The sequence below is a fragment of the Sapajus apella genome, unplaced genomic scaffold, assembly GCF_009761245.1.
Source record: "Sapajus apella isolate SASKATOON/1434 unplaced genomic scaffold, GSC_monkey_1.0 scaffold39, whole genome shotgun sequence".
Classification (NCBI taxonomy): Eukaryota; Metazoa; Chordata; class Mammalia; order Primates; family Cebidae; genus Sapajus; species Sapajus apella.
Genome location: NW_022436979.1, coordinates 9,587,871 through 9,606,190, shown reverse-complemented (window position 1 = coordinate 9,606,190; position 18,320 = coordinate 9,587,871). Strand labels below are relative to the sequence as shown.

Below are 18,320 nucleotides of genomic sequence, written 5' to 3'. Positions count from 1 at the left end.
TCTGTTTGTTTAGAAATCATCTCTTTTTAGATGTGAGTTTTCCTGTAGTAGATACTTATCTTGAAGGTTCAGATTGTTATTATAAATATATGGTCAAACTTGAAATGACACCAGAACAATGCATAAAAAAAAAATTTAGCAATATAATTTGCACCTCTTTGCAATGACATATGTCTATAATCTTAGTCATGCAGAAGAGTTAGTAAATTTTCTACAGAATAAGCTAGCAGTTTGTTTTCATTAGAACCAGTTTTCCATATACATATGTATATATAAAGTAACTTTTAGGTGGAAAATGCAATTATTTTAGTAAGAAGAGAAAAGTGTGTTTGCTCTCATTTTATTGATAATGAGCATGATAATGATACCTAACATTTATTTATCACCTACAAGGTGACAAGTATTATGATCTTGCCTTATTTGCATTACCTCATTTAACTCTCATAATCATTCTAGGGTATAGGTGCAGTATTCACTATCATTGTGAATATGAGGAGATGGGCTGAGAGAGTTGATGTGAATTTCCAGGTGGATGATACGGTTTTTTAAAACCAAACCGGGACTGATTTTTTTTTTTTTTTGAGATGGAGTCTCACTCTGTCTCCCAGGCTAGAATAGAGCCGCGTGATTTCTGCTCACTGCAACCTCCACTTGCTGGTTCAAGCGATTCTCCTGCCTCGGCCACTGACTACGGGGACTATAGGCAGGCACCACCACGCCCAGCTAATTTTTGTATTTTTGGTAGAGACAGGGTTTCACCATGTTGGCCTGGCTGGTCTCGAACTCCTGATTTCAGGTGATCTACCCGCCTCATCCTCCCAAAGTGCTGGGATTACAGGTGTGAGCCACCGTGCCCAGCAAGGCATTTATGTTTAAATCGTGACTCCATACTCAGAAGTGGTGTATAAATCAAATCTTACCACTTTACATAAAAGAGTGTTTCTCATCTTCCTTGTATATCAAACACAAACATTTAAACATGTTTAAAAATGAACTTTAAGGAATTTTTTCTGTCCTTATCAAATTAAAAGCTTTACTTCTTCCCCAAAATTTCATATAGAGTCAATAAAAAATAAACTCAACTTGTTTACTCTTTTATTTTTATTTCTTCTCCTGCTCCTGACTGGGAGCATTTCCAAAATTCTCTCTCTTCTCTGTATTCCATTGCTGTGTGAATTACCCTGCTTCTGCATAATATCATCTACTTGTTTAGCTTTCTAAATCTGTATAGGTGTAGCCACAGCTAAGCATAAAGCCTTAGTTTGATGTGTGAACATGACCTCAAATCATGCCTGTCCTGAATAGAATTCATCATTTCTCTTATTACTCCATTTCCTGCCCTTCTTGATTTGCTTATTTTTGTCAATTTTCTGACATCTAAACTTGAAAGGGGGAAAAGTTTACTCACTCTTCTTTCATTCACTGTAATCAGTCACCTTCAGATGTTTGGTCTGTCTTACATATTCCCGCTTTTGTCACCATCTTATACATATAATCCTAGTTTGGGTTATTACATTATCTGCAAGAACCCTCTAATTAATTTCCCTGCTGTCAGAATATCTCCTGATTTTCAATACAACCAATTCTTGACTGAACTTATGTTTTCTTAAAGAGTAGTTTTCTTATGTCATTCATCACTTTTCACCCTAAATACTTTATTGTTACTCTGTGAATGGAGTTAAAATCACTTTATTTGGGATACGTGGCCTATGATTCCAATATCTATGCCAGTACTCCTATTAAACCTTTTACACAGGGTGGTAAAATGGAAGTTTGAGCTGAAAAGCAGAGGATAATAGTTAACATATTCCAAGGTGGTACTGGGCCTTAAGTAGTATTTTCAAACTAGGAAGGAAAGACCTCTTGACAATGTTTAGGACATGAAATTTATTATATTTTTGAGATTGAGAGAGGAGGTTTGAGGATTTTTTAAGTGTATATTTCCTCCTATGAGTCTCATCCTCCTCACCCCCTCATCTGCCCCCAAAACTTACATGAAACCTTCTGTCCAACTCAAAAGAGAAGGATTCTAAGGAGAGTTGAACAGCTTAATATATGTCCCTACCATTTGAAGGGCTGGGTAGATTGCTGTCTAAGACACCTGAGAAATCTAAGTGATTTCTGGCCTAGGCAGCCCAAATTTGGGAAGTTATTTCACCACCCTGGTTAATTGGGGCATAGGATGTGTAAGCACGTCCAAAGGACTGTATATGAGAGTGAACCAGCGAGGGTCACAATACACGTTATTTAAGGCTGTCTGAGGCAGAGGTTGGCAAGCCAAGACCTCAGGCCAAACCTCATTGCATTTTTGTAAATTTTGGAGCACAGCCATGCTCATTCATTTAGGAACTGCATATGGCTGCTTCGGGCTATAGGAGTAGAGGAGTTGCCACAAAGCCTAAAATATTTATTATCTAGCCTTGTACAGAAAAAGTTTGTTGAACTCTGGTTTGGAGAGGTAGGCAGATTTCAGCAGAAAAAGTGTGGAACTATTGTTTGATTTGTAAGGCCAGAGGACAAAGAAAGCAGATAACTAGAATAGAGAAGCAATCGCCCTGGTTATGGGAGGTCATGCTGAAGGATGCTAAAGACAGAAATTTCAGAAGCCCAGTTAATATGAAAAGAGTGCACATGCTTTATACATATCCCACGTTCTGTAGTTATAACACCAGCTCACCATAGTCTCAGTCACGCCACTGCTTTTTGGGCCCTTTCCTTCTTCCTTTCCAGTCACCAGCCATAAGGCTGAGAGAGTGGATTATACACCACAGGAAGAAGAGGAGTAACAGTAGAAGGGGACAAAGAAGATAACTTACCCAGGAACACCTCCCCCCTGCCCAGCTTCAAAGCAGGTTCGAAGCTTTCATTATTACGTGGGCTTCATAATTTTTATTATTAAAAGGAAATAGTGTTTTGCAACTTAGAGACTTCAACATTTATGTAGCCTAAGAGTAACCAGGGAAGACATATGGTGGAAACACATTTTTTCAAGGTTCAGGGGAAACCAGTGGTGTGCTGTAGCAGAATTCCACTGGCTTGAAAAGCTGGCCATTAAATATTCAGGAACTCTGGGATCCTGTGGTTTAAAACATCTGTAGCTTAAAACTGGCCACAGTGAACATATTTACACCACAGAAACTGGTAAGTGCTGCCGATCAGAACTGTTCCCGCCCCCCGAGAAAGCCAGTCAGCTTGTTACCATGCCATTGGACCATAACATGCTCCCAGGGACTACTTTGAAACTGTAGAGAGAGTTGAAACTAAGTGGGGTTTTTATTATACCCCATGAGTTCTTCATGTTTAATACAAGGGTAGTACTGGGTTTCTTTTCTTTTGATTTACATTTTGGTGTCATTCTCACTGTGCTGTAAATAAACATAATTATTTCTCATTAAATATGTTGTTTAACCTGTTTTGTTCAAAGACATGTTTATCTCTGTTTGCCTTATACAAATCTTAGCAACTTTTGTGATTAACCATGGACTGTACCTTTTCCTTGAATCTTTTCCAGATTACTGCAGCTTGAGTTGAATTCTCTTTATTGCTTTCCCTTTAGTACTTGTGGTTCATTGTATAAAACCATAATGCAATATGCTACGTGGTGTTAAAAGTTTTTTGTCCTCCATATTTTCTCCCTTCACCTATATTGTATGCTGGTGGAAGGTAGGAATCATAGCTTCTTTCATTCTTGTATTGTGCCCATTTCGTCTTTATAACTACCCTGAAGCAATTCATTTATAACAAATATATTAATAACAGTTTACTCATGAATAAATATGGTAAAATTTACTTTATATTTAATACTGGCATTTCTGTACCTTCCTAGATTATGAGGAAGATTAAATCAGATAATACATGTGAAATTTTGAAAAGTATGACTACTTCTTCAAATGCACAGTTGGTAAAAGGATCTGAAAACATTCGGACTGTCTTAGCAACCGCTGATATGTGTTTGACTGAAGCTAAATTTGCCTTTTTCAGTCAAGGCGCCCCTTTTCTCTGTTACCACATTATGATAGATGACTACTAGCTAATTGGTGATATTTTCTGACCTATCTTTCCTGATAATAAAAGAACTTGTATTGATCGCATTTTTTTCTTTCAGTTAGCATTTCTGAGTTATATTAAGGCCTGATTAAGTTGGTTATGAGCTAATTGCCCCCTTTCTTTTTCTTTTTTTGTCTGCCTCTAGTGGCAAAATGCATTGATCAAGATAACACAGGGAGCATCCTGGTTCAAGAACCATGGGAATACACGAAATTATTGTGTGCTCCTATGGATAGGGTATATAAGAGAACAAAAACAATAAAACTGGCTCAGTCTCATTTTCTAGTTATTATTCCAGCAGAGACAAAGCCTAATACAATATGAGAAAAACAATCTCTGGTTATGTGGTTCATAACAAATTTATTTGAATTTTTTTCACACAGTCTGTTTTTAGTTGATGTGAAACAAAGTCTCAGTGATAGTTTTATATAAAAAGAGCCTTTAAATTTTTGTTGAAATATCCTTCCTTTGTTGAGCTCTTCTTCTTTACCTTTGTAGGAATATAAAGATTCTATTTGCTGGAACCAGCTAAGGCAATTTTCCTATGCAAATCCCTTTGGTGATACAAACTTCTTCTTCCTCAAAGATTATCCCTAGATCAGATATCTTTTCTTTTAAACTGTCTTTTTTTTTTTTAACTTTGGAAAACTTGAGGATTTTCCATCTATGTTTGGCAATTTTTGTTTGTATGTTCAAATTAAAGACCGGGGAATCAGTAACACTAGCCTTTAGAGACTGGTAGAGTATTGGCAGTCATCGAATCAATTTCACTTTGTAAATGAGGTTATAGAAGACACAGAGATCTAAAGAATCTAAGCATGTTTGAGGTCAGATAAGTTAGAAATAGACTGCCCCATTCATAGGCAGGACGTCATTAGTATGTTTCTATTTGTGTATGAATGGTAATAGGGCATCTGCTGTGGACAAATTATTTAGATCTCTAGTTTGTTTAAAATAGATTGCATTAAAAAGATTATCACTAGACAAATGGAGTCTTGACAGATGTATTCATAAATGACATAGTAATAAGGTATTATTAACATGATAACTATGGCCAAATATTTATTTACTTAATATATTCTTTTTTCTATATTTACTGTTTTTCTCTGCTCACATTCAGTCTTTACATTCACTTCTTCCCTAGTTTCTGTTGACCTTAAAAAACCTTTACTACTCCACAGTGTAGGAGATGAAGAATATATTTTCCTCGCCCATCGTAGGTTTATGGCTGAGGCCCCTATTTAAAAAAGACAGATTACGAAGGAAAAAGCATACAAACCTATTTAATATACCTTTTGTGTGATATGGGAGCCTTCATAAGTAAATTAAGACCAAAAGAAATGGATAAATATATTTCTCTTTTGTGCTAGGTTTGATGAAGAAGTAAGTAGTCATAAAGATTGGCTATACAGTATGATCTAATAGTAATAAACTAGAAGGAACATAGCAAGCCCTGTTGGTTCAATTTTCTCTCTGTGCCCCTGCGCCTTCAGATAAGAAGATACTCCTTTTCTCACACGAGGGTTGTTTGATCTGTCTCAGGAGACAAGGGCAAGAGAAGGTCAGAGTGACTTTCCTGCTTCTGCTGTTTTCTCAAATGCCACGGCGTCGTATTTTGGGGTAGCATGTCCTGAACTCCTATCAACAGTTTTGATTTTTGATGCTGAGGATGGGACTGACTGTCCATGGCTATTGAATAGACTTAAGATTCATGGAGCATCAGAGGATACAGATGTGGATGCACGTTCATTTGAACTGTGTCTAGAAGGTTCTGCTACTTCAAACAGGTGTGCGGTTTTTACTTTTTTTTGCATATTAAAATGTCTTTATTTCGCCTTTGAATGATATGTATAGCATTCAGTTATTTTTCCAAAATGTTTTGATGATAGTACTTTACCAACTGGTGGCTATATTTGCTGAGGGTAAGTCAGCTCTTAGCTGAACTGTCGTTTTTTTGTAGACAGTCTTTCCTTTATGACTTATTCTGAGGCTTTTCTTTATCAGAAAGTTCTGAAATTTTACTATAATACATCGAGATTTTTTTTTAACCTCATATTTAATTTTTGATCTGAGGGTTTCAGTTTTTAATGAGAGACAAGGAGAGTCTAGGAATAAAATGGATTTAGTTGGGATTGAGATTGAAAAAGAGTACAAATAAAATTAGAGGATTCTGGTGGGAACAAGTAGTCCTCTTGGGTGTGTGCACGTGTATGTGAATCTGATTGGAGGTGGAAGAATGGCATGTAGGAGAGAAAAACCAGTGTTCCGAGGCCGCAGGTGTAAGACAGACCACGAAGAGGTGATATGGCAGCAGGAAGCTACCATGGCGCACCAGAGAAGCCAGATCATTCTTGAGGCACCCACTGAGTCTGTCGGCTGCAATGGCTAAGAGGTAAATTATACTTAGGAGGTTTAAGGAGAATTGCTGGCTATTTAACTGGAATGGCCACAGGTCATTTGTCCTTGTGGCAGATGGCCGGTCTGCTGTGACTCTAAAGGTAATTTAACATGTTAACACAATCTGAAAGACAAAATTCTTTCGATGATGTCATAAATGCTTCTCACTTTCATCTATTTCAATGGGTGATAATGTTCTTCACATCTGCAGCTGAGATTTCCCAACTTAATTTGAGTTCTCATCAGGGTAGAATTCCATCCAAGTCAATTGCAGCATCTGTACCCACGGCTCTGAGAAGGAAAAGATGTGCTTGATGGTGTCCCCAAGCCAGCAGTATCAAATGGGACTCATCAGAATTACAAGGAGATGAAATAAAGAAAGGTAAAACTGGCTTTTAAAGGAGTCTAAGTGTGGCTGCTGTAGAGCGGAGGTGGTGACATGCAGATATGCAAGCTTGGAAGCTATGCAAGAAACAGAGCTGTGTTTCTGAATATTGCCATGGTTACAGTCTACAAAAAATAATGAGGAGAGAAAAATAAGAGCACTGGAGTTGGAAGGCTTGTTTTCTAAAATTGGTTTTTTATCTATTTGTCTGATAAAATGAAAAGATCCTGTGGTTTGCGTTATCTCGACTAAAAAAAAGCCAAAACCAAATTATAAATTTCTCCTTAAATGCTCACTGCTAAACATTCAAGAACGCTTGTGCTGTTTTTCCCTCCCCCCGACATCATGAATCTTAGGTTTAACGAATCATTGTGAGACATCAAGTCATCTTCTAATCTGATGCTGAGCTACAATCAAAATTCAGTGATGACTTTGTATCTTTCGCCCACTACTTCTGAGGCTTGTTGTCACTGATGCAGTGACATCGTTCTTGAATTTCAATGCTTCTTGCATCCAGCTGTGGCCATTGATTCACTCATTGAATTTGATGGTGTTAAGCACAATGAGAAAGATGACTTAATGGGCCTTAAATGTTTACTGTTATTGAAACCATTCTGCAATTTTCATTACTGAGCGAAGTCCCTGCTGCAATGTTATTCTTTTGACTTCCCAAATGCTTCTGGTAAGCAAAGATACAGGGAAATGCGGTCCACACCAGCTGTTTCCATCTAATTGAGAAAGAAACTAAGTGCTGATATTTAGTAAAAGTCTGCTAAAATGCTCTCTTTTTCTTAACGATGAAAGGACAAAAGGCATTGCATTTTCACAATTAAAGGAAAGCATGAACATTGATGGTTTTCCAAAATTAGCATTCTTAGACAATATGAAGACCAGTATTTTTAGATGATTCCTTAATATTAGCAAATACATACTGAAAGGGACCGGAGTATGCCACCCCAAAATATACCATTTTGGCATGAGGATTATTTCGAGCTGAAGGCAACTTAGAAACAGTAAGCATTGAAAAGACTCCTACCCTCCTCTATTTGCCTAAAGTCAGGTCATAAATCTCCCTTGGTGAAGGTGCCCCACCTTCTCCCTTCTCTTGTGCCAGGAAGGGGAGAATGGTTTGTGATCACTAGAGATGATCTGCAGGGGTGTCCGATCTTTTGGCTTCCCCGGGCCACAGTGGAAGAAGAATTGTCTTGGGCCACACATAAAATACACTAACATTAACACTAATGATAGCTGAAGAGCAAAAAAAAAAAAAAAAGAAAAAAAAATCACAAAAAACTCAGAATTTTTTTTAAAAGCTCACAAATTGGTGTTGGATTACATTCAAAGCCACTCTGGGCCACATGTAGCCCACAGGCTGTGGGTTGGACAAGCTTGATCTAGGCTCAGCCCAGAGACAGCACTTGAGAGGATCCTGAATAACAAATCTTACCGAACAAGATTTCATTAGTTTCTCCTGTATATTTACTTTCCCACAATTAACCACCCTTAAAAGCCTAATCCTCTTTTCCTTCATCTTGTCACTTCCACACAGTCTGTTGCTCTTTGTTAAAATGGTATGTAGCCCTGGGTTTTACTGTTTGAGGTCTTCACTTTTTTTCTATGACAGACTTCATGTGCATATGTGATAAATGATTTTTCTTGTTAATTTCCCTTTTGTAGGTTTACTGTGAAGGACAACAGCCACGGAACTTAAGAGGGTAGAGGGAAAAATTTTCCTTTCTTACAATATCCATCTTTTTTAGTGAAGTAAACTAAGATGTGTCAAATTTTAAAATTGATATACCTTCTGAGGATGCTGAAAATAACTTCTTTGGTTACTTTTGATGTATCTTAAATGAGTAATTCAGGAAATAATTAATAAGAACCAGCACTAGGCACAAGACTAGACAAAAGCACTTAGAAATTTTGCAGATAATGTATTTATTTTTTTTCCCATAAATTGTAGAAGCTTTGACGTCAGGAGAGGGCATTATCTTTTTCAAGATACTATACCTTCATGCTCAAATATAATAAACCAAAAAGTCTTCAAATGTTCATCTTTCCAGGGTCACCAGTGTTATGTCAAGTGATGGTAATCTACAATTGACTGTTCTGGAGGTCTTACTTCTTTAGAAAAATCTTAAAAAATAGAATGTCTACTGTAAATGTGTACATTTTGTATGTGTTTATGAACATTTATATGTGTATATATGTATATGTATATGTATACATATGGATGTAGACATGTATACCTGTGTATATAAAATATCGCTCGGAGTCATATTTTATGTTAGCTCAAGTCTAAGAAAGCTTGGCACTTTACTGAAAGCAGATATTTTAAATGAAGTTTGACTTTTCTTTGTCTTCTTTATGATTTTAATAATAATATCAGTTGCCTGTCACAAACTGAAAACACATTTGCTATTTTAGGCAGAATAAAAAATGTGGGTTGTAAATAGTGTCTTTCATGGATAATTAAAGAATTTTTATTAAGAATTGTATTAGAGGTTACTCTCAATGTGGCTGTCTTCCCATTACTTATATTTTTGAATGTCTTGGAAACATGGAAAAAAATAGTGCGCTACTCTCTAACTTCTCTATTTCTTTTACCCCATCCACATAGAGTATAATAGAAATCTCAAGTTCTGTTTTGTTATTATTTTGAGAAAAATAGTCTCTTCACATGTATTTCCCCATAAGGACATTCTCTGACATAACCATAGTACAATGATCCCATTTTGGCATATATTGACACCATATAACATGTTATCCACGGTCCATATTCACTTTGGCTGGCTATCCGAATTTTTTCCTTGGTTCCTCACCTACTCCAGGACCTTCCACTAGAACTTGTTATCATGGTTCTCTAGATTACTTCCATCTGAAAGAGTTTCTCAACCTTTGATTTAAAAAAATTATAGGGCACTTACTTTATGGAATGTCCCTCAGTTTGGGTTTGTTTGCTGATTCCTCAAGATTAAATTCAGGTTTTGCTTTTTCTACAGGAATACTACAGGAATGCATAGTGTTATTCCCAGTGCATCACATCAGGAGGCACGTCCCTGTGTTTGTCCTAAAATTGCATGTGTTAACGTTGATTGGTTGAATAAAGCTTCTCCAGTGTGAAGTTATATTTTTACCTTTGTAATAATTAATTTGTGGGGAGATAGTTTGAGATTATATATAAATTTTGTTTCTCATCAAATATTTACCTAATAAGCTTTAGCTTCATTGATGAAGTTTTCTAACTTCATCACTTCCTCTATATTTACCAGTGTGCATTCTCCTTTAAGGGAGACTTTCTCTATTTGTCTTTTAATGTACTCATTGATTCTTATTTTATTCAATGAATTGCAATCTATTATAGTTATTTCTTTTGATGGTCAAATGTCATGAGCTTGGCCATAAGAACCTCCTGGGTCTTTTGGATAGGATTTCATCATTATTTGAAAACATTTGTCATTTTCTGTTGCAAAAAGAGATTCCAGCTCATCACTATTTCCCTTCATCAGCCCAAGAATCAATCATTTCTCTAAGAGGCCTTGGTTTCTTTTAGTGAAGATTAATATTCAGAAACCACAATCTGGGTTATAGATGTGCTTACTGTTATTAGTGTGTCATTGCTTCTCAGCTATCTCTAGAAAACATGTACGTATTTTTTAGATATTTTTATTTATATATTTATCATAGATTAGCTGTTATTCTAGATCTTTATAAAAATGGGATCATAACTGAAGTGGCGTTGTTCATCTGGGGTAATAGCTGACTTTCGCTGTCCCACAGCCACGGAAAACTAGGACGCGGACACATCAGTGTGACATTAAGAATAGTAGTTTAATAGGCGCAAGAAAGAGAAGAGCTGTCTCTGCTGCAGAGCCAGGGCTTCCGCTGGTTTCGTGTTGAGATGCGCAGGGTTTTATAGATGAGCTTGTGGAAGTGGCGTCTGATTGACACAGGGCACACACGATAGGTCAGATCAGCTGTGCCATTTGCATAGCGTGCAAGAATCTGGCCACTCCCATCCAAATCTTTTATTTTGCAGATGGTTCTCTGCCTGGCCGATGCCATGTTGCCTGTTCCTTACTACACACATGGTGACAAAGAAAGGGGAGAAGGAGCCTCCATGGTGAACATGTCTGGCCCATTGTAGCCTTTTCCTGTTGGCACAGCTGTTGGCATTCATCCATGCAAGCTTCCAGCTTGCTTATCTATGTCTGCAGCTCAATTTTTCAGGCTGCTTTTTGTTTGGAAATAAATGATTTGGGGGCTGCTTTTTATTAAAAGGGAAACCTTACCAAGGAATCACTTACCCTCACTAAACCTAAGTAATTTCTTTATTAGCTCCCATCTCATAACTACGTACTCTTTTTGTTCAGCTTTTTTCATTCAGCGTAGTGATTATGAAAGGCATCCAGACTATTCCTCATATCAGTAATTTGTTCTTTTTTATTCCAGGGTAGTATCTGGCATGAGAATACTTCAAATCTTTAACCATCCTTTTGCTGATGCTCTTTTGGATTGTTTCAAGTTTAGGATTACTACAAACAGGTGCTACACACATTCTTGTCCACATCTTTTAGTTGCCACTCATTTTCATTTCTGTTGGATAAAAATCTAAAAGTGGATTTATTAGGTTAAGGAATATTTTACTGGTTAATTTAGCTTTTTAAGAAAATTATAGGCTGGGCACAGTGGCTCACGCCTGTAATTCCAGCACTCTGGGAGGCGAAGGCAGGCGAATCACCTGAGGTCAGGAGTTCAAGACTAGCCTGGCCAACAGGGTGAAATCTTATCTCTAACAAAAAGTACAAAAATTAGCTGCACATGGTGGTAGGCGCCTGTAATCCCAGCTACTCGGAGGCTGAGCAGGAGAATTTCTTGAAGGAGGTGGAGATTGCAGTAAGCCAAGATTGTACCACTGCACTCCAGCCTGGGTGACAGAGTGAGACTATGTCAAAAAAAAAAAGAAAGAAAAAAAAAAAGAAAAAGGAAAGAAGGAAAGAAAGAAAGGAAGGAAAGGAAGGAAGGAAGGAAGAAAGAAAGGGAGGGAGGGAGGGAGGAAGGAAGGAAGAAAGGAAGGATGGAAGGAAGGGAGGAAGGAAGGGAGGCAGGGATGAAGGCAGGGAGGGAGGGAGGGAGGGAAAGAAAAAAAGAAAGAAGAAAAGGAAACAAAGGAAGAAAGGAAGGGAGGGAGGGAAGGAGAAAGAAAGAAAGAAAGAAGAAAATTATAAAGCTTTTTCTAAAATAGTTACGAATTTACATTTCCACCAAAAAATATACAAGAGTTCTGATAATTCTGTATCCTAGCTAACATTTGGTGTTATTATTGTTTTTAATGGTAGCTACTTTAACATTGTAAACCTCTCTCATTTTGTTCTTAATATTTTTATTTTTAATATTTCTGAGTACATAGTAGGTGTAATTGTTTACGGGGTACATGAGATATTTTGATACAAGCAGACAATATGAAAAAGCATGTCATAGAGAATGGGGTATCCATCCCCTCGAGCACCTATCATTTGAGTTACAAACAATTCATTTACATTCTTATTTTAAAATATGCAATGAAATTATTATTGACCATAGTTACTCTGTGGTACATCAAATGATAGGTCCTATTTATTCTTTCTAACTTCCTTTTGTACCTTTTAGCCATCCCCACCTCTGCTGCCCCCCACTTCACCCCCAGCCCCCACTATCCTCCCAGCCTCTGGTAACCATTCTCTACTCTCTATGTCCATGAGTTCAATTGTTTTGATTTTTTGATCCCACAAATAAGTAAGAACATGTGATATTTGTATTTCGGTGTCTGACTTATTTCACTTCATGTAGTGATCTCCAGCTCTATCTATGCTGTTGCAAATGACTGGTTCTCATTCCTTTTTATGGCTGAATAGTACTCCATTGTGTATCTATACTGCATTTTCTTTATCCATTCATCTGTTGATGGACAAAATCTTAGCTATTGTAAACAGTTCTGCAAGAAACATAGGAGTGCAGCAGCTATTTCTTAGATGTACTGATTTCTTTTCTTTTGGGTATATACCAAACAGTGGGATTATTGGATCATATAGTAGTTCTATTTTTATATTTTTGAGGAAGCTCCGAACTGTTCTCCACAGTGGTTGTATTAATTTACATTCCCATCAACAGTGTACAAGGGTTCCCTTTTCTCCACATCCTTGCCAGCATTTGTTCCTACCTGTCTTTGGATAAAAGCCATTTTAACTGGGGGGAGATGATATCTCATTGAAGTGTTATTTGCATTTCTCTGATGATCAGTGATGTTGAGCACTTTTTCATTTTTTTTTTTTTTTTTGCCATTTGTATGTCTTCTTTTGAGATGCATTTATTCATATATTTTATCCATTTTTTGACTAGATTACTCAGCCTCCCAAGTAGCTGGGATTACAGGCACCGACCACCATGCTCAGCTAATTTTTTTTGTATTTTTAGTAGAGATGGGGGGGTTTCACCATGTTGGCCAGGCTGATCTAGAGCTCCTGACCTTAGATGATCCCCCCGCCTCAGCCTCCCAACATGCTGAAATTACAGGTGTGAGCCACAGTACTTGGCCTTATTCTGATTATTAATCCTGTGTCAGATGAGTAGTTTGCAAATATTTTCTCCCATTCTGTGGGTTTTCTCTTTACTTTGTTGATTAGATATTTTGCTGCAAAAGCTTTTTAGCTTGAGGTGATCCCATTTGTCCATTTTTGCTTTGGTTGCCTGTGCTTCTGGGTATTGCTCAAGAAGTATTGCTGAGACCAATGTCCTGTAGATTTTCCCCAATTGTTTTTTGTAATAGATTCATAGGCGGAGGTTTTAGACTTAAGTCTTTATTTTGATTTGATTGTTACATATGGCGAGAGATAGGATTGTAGTTTTATTCTTCTGCATATGCATATCCAGTCTTCCCAGCACCATTTATTAAAGAGACTCTCTCTTCCCCACGTGTATGTTTTTGGCAATTTTGTTTAAAATGAGTTCACTGTAGACGTATGGATTTATTTCTGAGTTCTTTTCTCTGTTTCATTGGTCTGTATATTTGTTTTTATGCCAGTATCATGCTATTTTGGATATTATGGCTCTGTAGTATAATTTGAAGTTAGCTACTGTGGTTCCTCCACTCTCTTATTTTTAAATGATTTTATTTGTATTTCTCTGGTTACAAGTAATGCTTAGCACTTATCATGTATTTATTGTCTATTTATATATCTTTCTTTGTCAAGTACCTCTTCAAACCCTTTTTAAATTAAAAAAAATTGAATCATAGGACTATTTTATATTGTCCTGATGTAAGTTCACTATTTCTGCCTTAACAGGACTAGTAGAATACTATAGGAAAAGCAAATAGATACAAAATTACATAATACAGTTTTAAGTTGTTTAATAAAAACATGAATTCTGTGCAACAGAAGAGAGAGAAAAAAGCAAATATTTTGGCTATAGGTGTAGAAGAATATGTCACTGAAAAGTGACTAAGGGTTTTCCTAATAAAAGAGGCAGTACAGTATGTAAGAAAAAAAAGGTGTGAAACAGCAAGGAAAGTTACTTCCATGAGCATGGAAACTTGTCTGTTTATTCATTAAACTCTAGTACCGAGAATGATACCTGGCAAACTCTTAGGTCCTTCAACAAATATGTGTTGAAGAATGAATAATCAAATCCTTGTGACCTATAGGTTTACGGGCCGCACCAGCAATGTTACTACAGAGAAATGACATGGTCTTATTCACTTATTTTGAAGGATAACTTTGATGATTATTTGTATAATTAATGTCAGAAGGGAGAGAAGCGAAGTTGAAGAAGTTAGTTTGGAATATTTTTGTAGTATTTAGTATTCAGTCATTCATTTAGCTCATATTTATGGAGGGCCATTGTTTGTCTCACATAACTGGTAGTTTTACCAAGGAAGAACAAGGTATGAATCCTTCTCCCAAGGGATTCTCAGAATGTTTGAGAGGTAAAAATAGAAACAGATAGTTACATGACAGTGCAAGCATTATAGTGATGAACGTGTTCCCCAAGGGCCTGTGTTTGCAAGGCCATTCTTGGGTATTAGAATCCCTTACTGGAGCTGAATCTACATGGATATCAACCAGAAGAGGGAAATTAGACAAAGGTTTTTACAAAAGATGTACCATAAACAAAGAGAATCTCTGAGACCCAGTGAATACAGTAAGCAAGAAGCAGCTTGGAATTCATAGAGATTCAAGGTCAAAAATAGAAGTAGATCAGAGATAGTTAGGTGACAGGTCTTAGGGAACTCGTAATTATGTATGGAAAAGTTTGAGTTTTATCCAGTCAATGAGGAACCATTGAAGCGATATAGGCAGAGGAATGGTATAATCCAACTTACCTTTTATATACATCATTTTAAACTTTATGTGATAGATGAAAGAAGACAGGATTGGTATGGAGAAACCAGCTGCATTGGTTTAAGGAGTAAATGATTAAGGCAGCTAGAAGGTTTCTACTCAGAGGGATAGCCTTTATTAATCAAAATTAGCCTATAATGTCAAACTACCATGGTATGGTTCTGATTTAAGTTGCTGTTACCTTGCCTGTCTCTCATTATTCACAATTTGAAACTGAGAAGAGAGACTTAGTGTTGTGTTGCTTGCCAACTTCAGTAAAATATAACAGGTATCATTAGTGTAGCCAAGAGAAGAGGGATTCTAATTTAAGTAAAGTCAATTTTTAGAATCACTAGCTTGTACAGAGAACCTGATTCTTCAGTTCTGAAATCTAGGCCGATTTTATTTTTTAACCAAAGTAGTTCAATTGACCCAATTAACATTGCATTTCTAGATATATTTTTTAAATTCTGGAAGAGATTTTGGAATAAAAATAAATGGTGAGTCTGGTACTAAACTCTTCTCACTCAAGTTCTTAAGTGCATGGCTCCCTAATTTTAAATACCTTATATTCCAAAGAATGGGTCTGTAATATTTTTAGTTTAGGCAAGAAATAAACTCACTAAGGGAATCCAGTGGTAATAGAAACATCGTGCAATAGATGAGTATAATCCTGTCCTACGTTGTTTTGAGAATTCTTAGATACGCTGGTCTCTGGACTGCGTACAGGAAGATCCATTTCTCACCTCTCTGCTGCTCGATATATAAGAGACCTGACCTCTTCAGGCCACATGTTACAGGCTTTCCCGTTAGCTGGCTTCCTTTCAGCTGAATTCCATCAATGGGAGGCACTGGAGTAAGACTGGAGAGTGGGAAGTAAGGAGAAGCCAAGGTGTTTATTGTACTTGCTCTCTGACTTCAGCCGCACCTCTCAAAAGCAGCTCCTCTGAGGCTCAAGTTTCCAGTGTAAGTCCATCCAGGATTCAGCCACTCGCACTGACCCTGGACACTACAAACATCATCTCCTCCCCCAGCCCAGGCTGGACACAAGCTTCCTACTTACTAATCCCGAGGATGTCTCCCCGTCTTCTGTGTGGCTTCTCAGCTCTTCTGTCCCCTATTCATCCTATTGCCTGCATTAACTTTTTTGATTTAAATGCTTAGAGTGCTTTTTGTTGTCCATGTTGGGCCCCGGCTGATTGATGAGGCAAGCGAGATCTTTAAGTGCTTGAGTTAATCATCTTGAATTAAACATTTTCAGTGAATATAATCATTTTCCCTGATACACTATGCAAATGAAAGATGCCACCTCAAAGAAGAGGATTTCTGGGTGATTTGAAACAAACAAATGAACCAAAAGTCCTGTCAAACACCAACCTCTTGTCATTGACTAATAGAGAATATGGCTTCGAATAACAAATGTGATGGCAAGTTGCTTTACCAAGATATTATTTTATTTATTTCTCCCCTGCTTCCTGCCCCAACCCCAACAAGATAGACAGGGCCTGTGGTGCCTATCTAATGGGGAGATTTTTGCAAGGCAGAAAACAGAAAACAGAAGCAGAAGGCTTTTGGAGTTAAAGGCTTTTTGAATTTTCTTAAACTCTTTTTTTTTTTTTTTTTGGAGACAGAGTCTCACTCCATAACCCAGACTGGAGTGCAGCGGCAGGATCTCAGCTCTCTGCAACCTCTTCCTCTCCTGCCTCAGCCTCCCGGTAGCTGGGACTACAGGCGTGCACCAACAATGCCCGGTTAATTTTTTTTTTTTTTTAGACGGAGTATCACTCTGTTGCCAGGCTGGAGTGCAGTGGCGCGATCTCAGCTCACTGCAACCTCTGCCTCCCGGGTTCAAGCACTTCTCCTGCCTCAGCCTCCCGAGTAGCTGGAGTTACAGACGTGCGCCAGCACGCCCAGTTAATTTTTATATTTTTAGTAGAGACGGGGTTTCACCATGCTGGCAGGATAGTCTCGAACTCCTGACCTCGTGATCCCCCTGCCTCAGCTTCCCAAAGGTCTGGGATTATAAGCGTGAGCTGCCGCACCTGGCCAGGAATTTTCTTAAACTTTTTAAAGAACTTGGAAACCATCATTCTCAGCAAACCGACACAAGAATGACAACAACAACAAAAGAAATAGTGGTGGGTACATAACTGGGGTAGAATGAAGACAGAAGTTTAAACTACAAGGCTTTTGAGGCGTTAGATAAAGGCTTAAGTCTTTAAAGGAGGCGGAGATCTCTGGATCTCAGGAGTAGCTGAACTCACATCACACTCCCAGGTGCCTCCCCAACCAGGTTGAATGCTCTCAGGGGATAATTTTCTGGTGCACTCAGGGAAGCAGGATGCTAGGTACCTGTGACTCCAGAAAGTTTGCCACAGAGATCACAGACCTCTGTGGCCTGAGGAACCATGTAGATTGGAATATTAAGTGTCAGTGGTCTCCAGAGCAGACTGATGTGGGATCTTACCATCTACTTTGGGTTCCCTGAAAGACCCTGATTCTTCATCATCCTGCAATGTAAAACTTCCCCAAAAGATAAAGTCTAATTTCCTCCCACTCTTGCAGGATGGAAACTAGAAGTCAGAACTAAGTTATTTTAAGGAAATAAATAAAAGTAACACTAAATGCATATCTAAATTTGCTGACTCACATTTATACCCATTGCAAAAGTAATAATACGTAGTTCATGCTTTTTTATTTGTAAAGCTATTGCAAATCATATTTTAACTACTAGATGTTAACAGTAACTTTGCTTAGTAAAGGTCATAGGAAAAGGCCACAAATGGAGAGATTCACGATTAATAAAAGACAATGTAATAGAAAACATAATAAAACAAACGGCAAAGTAGATCAAAGATTTCAGGGTAATAGCTTATGACAAGGTATGATTATGAAGTTACTAAAAAAGCTGTTAAGACATGTTTTAACTTGAAGTACTTATTTTTTAAAAAAACACTATTATACCTGCATATCATATACAATGTACTTAATACAGAATTTAGAAAATATTGCAAACCAAATAAATATTCGTTTTCAACTAATTTCTATCTTATTAAGTACTTGTAATGTCGAATAGTTGTATCTTGTACAATTGGGATGTGCCGCCATCCTACTGTTACTATATTAATAGGTTG

General features: G+C 37.4%; 1 protein-coding gene and 1 long non-coding RNA gene across 3 annotated transcripts in view; one reads left to right on the top strand and one right to left on the bottom strand.

Annotated features, from left to right (window-relative positions):
* GPM6A (glycoprotein M6A) overlaps window positions 1-18,320 on the top strand; it is a 375,095-nt gene that overhangs the window by 95,269 nt on the left and 261,506 nt on the right. The gene's annotated exons all lie outside the window — the stretch shown is intronic.
* LOC116565206 lies at window positions 1,954-8,188 on the bottom strand. The gene is made up of 3 exons (XR_004275326.1): window positions 8,178-8,188; window positions 6,408-6,410; window positions 1,954-2,398 (listed from the first exon to the last, which is right to left on the bottom strand). It is a non-coding gene; the product is annotated as an uncharacterized LOC116565206 (long non-coding RNA).